The sequence below is a fragment of the Oratosquilla oratoria genome, chromosome 1, assembly GCF_046742065.1.
Source record: "Oratosquilla oratoria isolate Oo_2021 chromosome 1, ASM4674206v1, whole genome shotgun sequence".
NCBI classification, from domain to species: domain Eukaryota; kingdom Metazoa; phylum Arthropoda; class Malacostraca; order Stomatopoda; family Squillidae; genus Oratosquilla; species Oratosquilla oratoria.
Window position 1 is genome coordinate 84,399,542 of NC_134777.1, and position 10,000 is coordinate 84,409,541.

Consider the following 10,000-nt stretch of genomic DNA (forward strand, 5'->3'; position numbering starts at 1 on the left):
ATTCATGTATTGTTTTTGCACACACCACTTTCTCATCTAACTTGTTCCAACTGTCTATTACTCTGTGAGGAAAGCTGTTCTTTTTCAGATCTCTTCTATAGCTGTCTTTCTTGATTTTCTTTCCGTCTCCTCTTGTATTTCTGTCATCCCATTTTATTAGGTCCTTTCTATCAATAATTTCTATGCCTTTCATGATTCTGTAAATAGCTATCAAATCTCCTCTCTTCTTTGCTCTAATGTCTGTAGCTCAAGTTTTGCTAGTCTCTCTTCATATGATAGTTTTGAGAGTGTTGGTGCCAATATTGTAATTGCTCTTTGTATTCTTTCATTTTTTTTTATACATTTTTTGTACTTGGTGACCACATCGTTGCTTTATATTCCAATCTTGGTCTTATCAGAGTGATTAGTATTTTCTTCACCATTTCTTCATCCAGGTATGTAAATGCCACTTGGATTGTTCATATTAAATTATAAGTTTCACCAAAAATCTTATTTGTTTCTCAGGTGACATATTATTCATAACAATGACTCCCAGGTCCTTCTCATTTTCAACTTTTTTTTATTCTTTCTTCTCCCAATTTATATGATCCTGTTATTCTGTTTTTGCTTTTTCCAAATTCCATTATACTACACTTTTTAGTATTGAACTCCATCTCCCACTTCCTACTCCATTCCCAGACTTTATTTAGATCACTCTGTAGTGACTCACAATCTTCTTCCGTGTTCACTCTTTTCAGTAGTTTTGCATCATCTGCAAAGAAGCTCATATAACTTTAAATTTCTTCATCCATATCATTAATATATATAGCAAACATTATTGGGGCCAAAACTGTTCCTTGTGGAACACCACTTATTACTTCATCCAAATTTGAGTGTTTGTCTCTAATCACTACTCTCATTTTTCTTTCTTGCAAAAAGTCTTCCACCCATTTAAGCAGTTTTTCCCTGTATTCCTCCTTCAGTTTCTAATTTCTTAAGTAACTTCTTATGTGGTACTTTGTCAAAAGCTTTTTTAGGTCTAGAAATGCACAATCAGCCCATCCATCTCTTTCCTGTATTATATCTATTATCCTTGAATAGAAACATATTAAATTGGTGACGCATGATCGTCCTTGTCTGAATCCAAATTGCCTTGGATTTAACATGTTGTTTTTTTCTAAATATTTTACCCATCTACTTTTGACAATTCTTTCACAAATTTTTGCTATTGTACTTGTTAGAGAGACTGGTCTATAGTTGGTAGGGTCTTCTTTATTTCCCCCTTTATATATAGGTACTATATTTGCTTTTTTCCAATCTTCTGGAACTTTTCCTTCTTTCAAGGAACTGTTTATTATGCTATGTATTTTGTCTGCCAGTTCATTCCTGCATTCTTTCAAAATCCAGTTTGCTATTTCATCTGGTCCATGCAATTAACTGACATCAAGATTACTCAAGTGTTTCATTATTTCATTCTTTGTTACTTCTATTTCTTTCATAGGGGGGACTTTCTCTTTCCATTCGATCTCTTCAGGTTGTATGTTCTCCCTTGTAAACACTGATTTAAAATGTTTGTTCATAATTTCCGCCATTTCAATTTCCTCTGTGTATTCAACTCCTCCTTGTCTTAATTTCTCCAAATCTTGTTTGTTTTTCAATTTGTTGTTTACAAATCTGTAAAATAGTTTTGATTTATCTTTACACTTTTCTATGACATCTTTTTCATATTTTCTCTTTTCCTCTCTGCACACTTGTACATATTCATTTCTGTAACAAGTATATATTTTCAATTTTTGAGGTCTTTTGTCTTTCTTCCATTTGGTCCAAGCTTTATCTCATTTGTCTTTTAACTCCCTACAACTTTTGTTGTACCAGCACTTTACATATTCTTTTTCTTGTTTTTGTCTTGGGACATACTTTTCCACTCCTTTTTTGTAAATTTTTGTCAAAATATTCCATTTCTCTTCCACTGTTGTTTCTTCTTTGTATATTCCTTCCCAGTTTTCTTTTTGAAAGAATTCTCTTATTTTATCAAAGTTTGTTTTTTCATACATCATTCTTCCTTTTCTATATTGTTCATTTCTTTTCATGTATTTTTATTCATTTAGTTCCAGTTCAATCAATATGTGGTCACTTTTACTTATTGGTGTTTTATATTCAATCTTGTCCACTATTCTAGGTTCAGATGTGATTATTAGGTCTAGTCTCAATGGTTCTTCTTCATTTCTATACCTAGTGTTCTGTATCCACTGTGTCATTGTATGGTCAATAATCATCTCGAGTAGAACATTTCCACATGAGCCGTCTCCACCCTTTACTGTCATCTCTTCCCAGCAGACTTCTTTGCACTCAAATTTGCCCATCATAACTATTCTTCCTCCATCTTCCATTATCTTATTTAATGTTATCCTTGTGTCTTCTAACATACTTTTATGTTCACTCTCTTCCCACGAGGCTGTTTTTGGAGGCACGTAATTTATCACAAACTTTCTGCTCTTCTTATCTCTGTCTTCCACTTCGATCATAATCATCTCTACTGTATTCTTTCCATATGTGACACACCTCACGTTTATATCCTTCTTAGTCAGGAACATAACCCCACCCCCTTCCTTTGTCTCTATGTTTCTAATCCAATAATTATATGCATCATGTCCTACACTGTTGGGTGGTAATGGACCTTTTAATTTTGTCTTTACAATTCCCATGATGTCCGGTTCTTTTTCCTTCAGATAATCATTCAGCTCATTCAATCCTGTTATTAATCCATCTATATTTGTGTAAGACACTCTTAGTTTTCTGCCACTTCCATTGTATTCTCTGTTTCCCTTTTGTTTTTCTCTAGTATGTCGAATTTCCTTAGTTTCATATTTACTACTCTCCAATAGAATTTCTCTTTTTCTGACTGTTCTGTTCTCATTTTTTTCCTTAGCTTCATGTCTTTTCATTATTTCCTCCTCTTTCCTCTTTATTCATTTCTCTTTTTCTGACTGTTCTGTTCTCATTTTTTTCCTTAGCTTCATGTCTTTTCATTATTTCCTCCTCTTTCCTCTTTATTCATTTCTCTTTTTATCCATACCTTTTTATATTGTCCACTTGCTGCTAGTTTCCCTGTTTTTGCTAAGATATTCTCTGCCGTTGTTTGTGACCTGAATTTAATCTTAATTGGTCTGGTCTTATCTGTACTATACTTTCCAAGTCTATACATCTCTTCAATTTGTTTCATGATTTCAGGTTCATCTTCCTGAATAATTCTAGTAAACTGCTTACTTTTTCTTTTTCCTCATTGATTCTTGTGGTTCTATTTAGGTTATATTTCTCTTCCATTCATAATATAATTATACATTTCTTTTTGGCTGCTAAGTCTCTTACTACATTCTCCTTCTGTCTCATCAATTAAATAACTGAGTCTTCAGTTTGTTCTTTCATTTGCTGTTTAATTATGTCAGTAAATGCAACTTTACTATTTTCTTGGATTTTTTTTCCAACCCTGTGCTTCTTTTGCTATGGCCTCTTTATTGTCTTTATTATTCCTCTTTAATTCCTCATTCTCATCTTTTACTTCTTTTAACTGTCTTTTTAATTCTTCTATTTCTTTAGTTAAGTTTTTGTTCACCTTCTCTAGTTCTTCCAATTTTTCAACTCTCTTGGCAATCTTTGTTATGTTACCGAACCTACTTTCCCAATGTTCGGTCATTTTTTCAAGTTTTTCCTCTAGTCTTACTAATCGGGGGAGGTTGGTATCCCCCCCCTCATTAAATCCCTGGAAATTATTATCTTCACCTTCCATTGTGCTGCTCTTATCTACATTTCTAATCTTTACATTTTTCTTAGTCCCCTCATCTAGAAAATCATCCTCGGTCCTTCTCTTGTTTACAAGACGCCTGGCTTCCTGGACCAAGTCCTCCCCTTCCTCATTTCCTTCCATTTCCCTCAGTATTCCCTCACCTTCTCCTTTTTTATCACCTTCCCACTACACGAGCTTTCCCCTTCCATATAAATACAATAAGGTACTTCCTTGATGTTGAGATCCACGTAGATTTCACTTTTTCTTCGAAACTCCAATTCTCGCCGTCCATCCGACGAAAGTGTGTATTTACCTAGTTGTATTTACCTAGTTGTATTTTACGGGAAGGGGAGCTATGCTCGTGGGGTCCCGTCTTCATATCTCATTTTATCTAAACTATTTTTAAATTCATGTATTGATTTTGCACACACCACTTTCTCATCTAACTTGTTCCAACTGTCTATTACTCTGTGAGGAAAGCTGTTCTTTTTCAAATCTCTTCTATAGCTGTCTTTTTTTATTTTCTTTCCGTGTCCTCTTGTATTTCTGTCATCCCATTTTATCAGATTCTCTCTATCAGTAATTTCTATGCCTTTCATGATTCTGTAAATAGCTATCAAATCTCCTCTCTCTCTTCTTTGCTCTAGTGTCTGTAGTTTAAGTTTTTGTAGTCTCTCTTCATATGATAGTTTTGAGAGTGTTGGTGCCAGTTTTGTGATTGCTCTTTGTATTCTTTCAAGTTGCTGCATATTCCAATCTTGGTCTTATCAGGGTGATTAGGATTTTCCTCACCATTTCTTCATCCAGGTATGTAAATGCCACTTTGATTGTTCTTATTAAATTATAAGTTTCTCCAAAAATCTTATTTATATGTTTCTCAGGTGACATATTATTCATAACAATGACTCCCAGGTCCTTCTCATTTTCTACTTTTTTTATTCCTTCTTCTCCCAAATTATATGATCCTGTTATTCTGTTTTTGCTTTTTCCAAATTCCATTATACTACACTTTTTTGTATTGAATTCCATCTCCCACTTCCTACTCCATTCTTGTACTTTATTTAGATCTCTCTGTAGTGATTCACAATCTTCTTCAGTTTTCACTCTTTTCAGTAGTTTTGCATCATCTGCAAAGAAGCTCATATAGCTTTCAATTCCTTCATCCATATCATTAATATATATAGCAAACATTATTGGGGCCAGAACTGTTCCCTGCAGGACACCGCTTATTACTTCATTCCATTTTGAGTGCTGATCTCTTATCACTACTCTCATTTTTCTTTCTTGCAAAAAGTCTTCCATCCAATTTAGCAATTTACCTTGTATTCCTCCTTCATATTCTAATTTCTTAAGCAACTTCTTATGTGGTACTTTGTCAAAAGCTTTTTTTAGGTCTAGAAATGCACAATCAGCCCATCCATCTCTTTCTTGTATTATATCTATTAGCCTTGAATAGAAACATATTAAATTGGTGACGCATGATCGTCCTTGTCTGAATCCAAATTGCCTTGGATTTAGTACGTTGTTTTTTTCCAAGTATTTTACCCATCTACTTTTGATAATTCTTTCACAAATTTTTGCTATTGTACTTGTTAGAGAGACTGGTCTATAGTTGGTAGGTTCTTCTTTATTTCCTCCTTTATATATAGGTACTATATTTGCTTTTTTCCAATCTTCTGGAACTTTTCCTTCTTTTAAGGAACTGCTTATTATGCTATGTATTTTGTCTGCCAGTTCATTCCTGCATTCTTTCAGAATCCAGTTTGCTATTTCATCTGGTCCATGCGATTTTCTGACATCAAAATTACCCAAGTGTGTCAATATTTCATTCTTTGTTACTTCTATTTCTTCCATAGGGGGGACTTTTTCTTTCCACTCAATCTCTTCAGGTTGTATATTTTCCCTTGTAAACACTGATTTAAAATGTTTGTTCATAATTTCTGCCATTTCCATTTCCTCAGTGTATTCAACTCCTCCTTGTCTTAATTTCTCCAAGTCTTGTTTGTTTTTCAGTTTATTGTTTACAAATCTGTAGAATAGTTTTGGTTGATCTTTACACTTTTCTATAACATCTTTTTCATATTTTCTTTTTTCCTCTCTGCACTTTTGTACATATTCATTTCTATAAACAGTATATATTTTCCATTTTTCTGGTCTTCTGTCTTTTTTCCATTTGGTCCAGGCTTTGTCTCTTTTGTCTTTTAACTCCCTACAACTTTTGTTGTACCAGCATTTTACATATTCTTTTGTTTTTGTCTTGGGACATACTTTTCCACTCCTTTTTTGTAAATTTTTGTCAAAATATTCCATTTCTCTTCCACTGATGTTTCTTCTTTGTATATTTCTTCCCAGTTTTCTTGTTGGAAGAATTCTCTTATTTTATCAAAGTTTGTTTTTTCATACATCATTCTTCCTCTTCTATATTGTTCATTTCTTTTCATATATTTTTCTTCATTAAGTTCCAGTTCAATCAATATGTGGTCACTTTTACCTATTGGTGTTTTATATTCAATCTTGTCCACTATTCTAGGTTCAGATGTAATTATTAAGTCTAGCCTCGATGGTTCTTCTTCATTTCTATACCTAGTGTTCTCGTGTATCCATTGTGTCATTGAATGGTCAGTAATCATCTCAAGTAGAGCATTTCCCCATGAGTCATCACCACTCTTTACTGTCATTTCTTCCCAGCAGATTTCTTTGCAATTAAAGTCGCCCATCATAACTATTCTTCCTCCGTCTTCCATTATTTTAGTTAATGCTATCTTTGTGTCCTCTAACATACTTTTATATTCACTCTCCTCCCATGAGGCTGTTTTCGGAGGCACATAATTGATCACAAATTTTCTGCTCTTCTTATCTCTGTCTTCCACTTCTATCATAATCATCTCTACTGTATTCTTTCCATATATGACACCTTTCACGTTTATATCCTTCTTAGTCAGGAACATAACTCCACCCCCTTGCTTTTTCTCTCTGTTTCTAATCCAATAATTGTATGCATCATGTCCTACACTGTTGGGTGGTAGTGGGCCTTTTAATTTTGTTTCTACAATTCCCATTATGTCCGGTTCTTTTTCTTTCAAATAATCATTCAGCTCATTCAATCCTGTTATTAATCCATCTATATTTGTGTAAGACACTCTTAGTTTTCTGCCACTTCCATTGTGTTCTCTGTTTCCCTTATGTTTTTCTTTTGTATGTCGAACTTCCTTAGTTTCATGTTCACTACTCTCCAATAGAATCTCTCTTTCTCTGACTCCGTTCTGTTCTCGTTTTTTGTCTTAGCTTCCAGTCTTTTCTGCTTTTCTTCCTCTCTTTCCTCTTTATTCATTTCTCTTTTTATCCATATCTTTTTGTATTGTTCACTTGTTGCTAGTTTCCCTGTTTTGGATAAGATATTCTCTGCCGTTGATTGTGACTTGAATTTAATCTTAATTGGTCTGGTCTTGTCTGTGCTATACTTTTCGAGTCTAAATTTCTCTTCGATTTGTTTCATAATTCCTGGTTCATCTTCCTGAACTGATTCTAGTAATTGGCTTACTTTTTCATTTTCCTCTTTGATTCTTGTGGTTCTATCTGTGTTGTGTTTCTCTTCCATTCCTAATATAATTATACATTTCTTCTTGTCTGCTAAATCCCTTACTATATTCTCCTTTTGTCTCATCACTTTAATAACTGAGTCTTCAGTATGTTCTTTCAATTGCTGTTTGACTATGTCAGTGAATGAAACCTTATTTCCTTCTTGGGTTTTCTTCCAATTTTTACTTTCTTTAGCTATTGTCTCTCTGTTTTCTTTACTATTCTTCTTCAATTCCTCATTCTCCACCTTTACCTCTCTTAACTGTCTTTTTAGGTCTTCTATTTCATCAGTTAAGTTTTTATTCGCCTTTTCCAGTTCTTCCAATCTTTCAACCCTTTGTAAAATGGTGTTCATATGACCTAACCTACTCTCCAAGTCCTCGATCACCTAATCGACCTTCTCTTCTAGTCTTGTCAGTCGGGGGGGGGGGGTTGTGTCCCCCCCACCCTCCTTAAATCCCTTGAAAATATTCTCATCACTTTCTGCTATATTGCTCCTATCTATACCTCTAATCTTCACATTCCTATTAGACATGTCGTCATCATCCAACTCGTCTTGGGGTCGTTTGTCTACCTTACGGCGGCCCGTCAGGGCCATTTCCTCCACCTCCTCATTACCTTCCATTTCCCCAGCAATCCCTCCCCTTCTCCTCTTTCCTTACTTTCCCACTACCCCACGAGCAATTTCCCCCCACCCTGCAAATACAAAAAGGCACTTCTCTTTGCGTTGGGATCCACAATCTTCACTTTTCTTCAGAACGTTCTTCAAGCCGTCCGTTCGTTGAAAGTGTGTATTTACCTAGTTGTATTTACCTAGTTGTATTTTACGGGAAGGGGAGCTATGCTCGTGAGGTCCCGTCTTCATATCTCATTTTATCTAAACTATTTTTAAATTCATGTATTGTTTTTGCACACACCACTTTCTCATCTAACTTGTTCCAACTGTCTATTGCTCTGTGAGGAAAGCTGTTCTTTTTCAAATCTCTTCTATAGTTGTCTTTTTTTATTTTCTTTCCGTGTCCTCTTGTATTTCTGTCATCCCATTTTATCAGATTCTCTCTATCAGTAATTTCTATGCCTTTCATGATTCTGTAAATAGCTATCAAATCTCCTCTCTCTCTTCTTTGCTCTAGTGTCTGTAGTTTAAGTTTTTGTAGTCTCTCTTCATATGATAGTTTTGAGAGTGTTGGTGCCAGTTTAGTAATTGCTCTTTGTATTCTTTCAAGTTTTTTTATACATTTTTTTGTACTTGGTGACCATATCGTTGCTGCATATTCCAATCTTGGTCTTATCAGGGTGATTAGGATTTTCCTCACCATTTCTTCATCCAGGTATGTAAATGCCACTTTGATTGTTCTTATTAAATTATAAGTTTCTCCAAAAATCTTATTTTTATGTTTCTCAGGTGACATATTATTCATAACAATGACTCCCAGGTCCCTCTCATTTTCTACTCTTTTTATTCCTTCTTCTCCCAAATTATATGATCCTGTTATTCTGTTTTTGCTTTTTCCAAATTCCATTATACTACACTTTTTTGTATTGAATTCCATCTCCCACTTCCTACTCCATTCTTGTACTTTATTTAGATCTCTCTGTAGTGATTCACAATCCTCTTCAGTTTTCACTCTTTTCAGTAATTTTGCATCATCTGCAAAGAAGCTCATATAGCTTTCAATTCCTTCATCCATATCATTAATATATATAGCAAACATTATTGGGGCCAGAACTGTTCCCTGCGGGACACCGCTTATTACTTCATTCCATTTTGAGTGCTGATCTCTTATCACTACTCTCATTTTTCTTTCTTGCAAAAAGTCTTCCATCCAATTTAGCAATTTACCTTGTATTCCTCCTTCATATTCTAATTTCTTAAGCAACTTCTTATGTGGTACTTTGTCAAAAGCTTTTTTTAGGTCTAGAAATGCACAATCAGCCCATCCATCTCTTTCTTGTATTATATCTATTAGTCTTGAATAGAAACATATTAAATTGGTGACGCATGATCGTCCTTGTCTGAATCCAAATTGCCTTGGATTTAGTACGTTGTTTTTTTCCAAGTATTTTACCCATCTACTTTTGATAATTCTTTCACATATTTTTGCTATTGTACTTGTTAGAGAGACTGGTCTATAGTTGGTAGGTTCTTCTTTATTTCCTCCTTTATATATAGGTACTATATTTGCTTTTTTCCAATCTTCTGGAACTTTTCCTTCTTTTAAGGAACTGCTTATTATGCTATGTATTTTGTCTGCCAGTTCATTCCTACATTCTTTCAGAATCCAGTTTGCTATTTCATCTGGCCCATGCGATTTTCTGACATCAAAATTACCCAAGTGTGTCAATATTTCATTCTTCGTTACTTCTATTTCTTCCATAGGGGGGACTTTTTCCTTCCACTCAATCTCTTCAGGTTGTATATTTTCCCTTGTAAACACTGATTTAAAATGTTTGTTCATAATTTCTGCCATTTCCATTTCCTCAGTGTATTCAACTCCTCCTTGTCTTAATTTCTCCAAGTCTTGTTTGTTTTTCAGTTTATTGTTTACAAATCTGTAGAATAGTTTTGGTTGATCTTTACACTTTTCTATAACATCTTTTTCATATTTTCTTTTTTCCTCTCTGCACTTTTGTACATATTCATTTCTATAACCAGTA

General features: G+C 34.2%; 1 protein-coding gene across 2 annotated transcripts in view; it reads left to right on the plus strand.

The window, feature by feature from the left end:
- The window catches only part of Lst8 (MTOR associated protein, LST8), a 93,748-nt gene that overhangs the window by 762 nt on the left and 82,986 nt on the right, over window positions 1-10,000 (plus strand). The window lies entirely within an intron of this gene.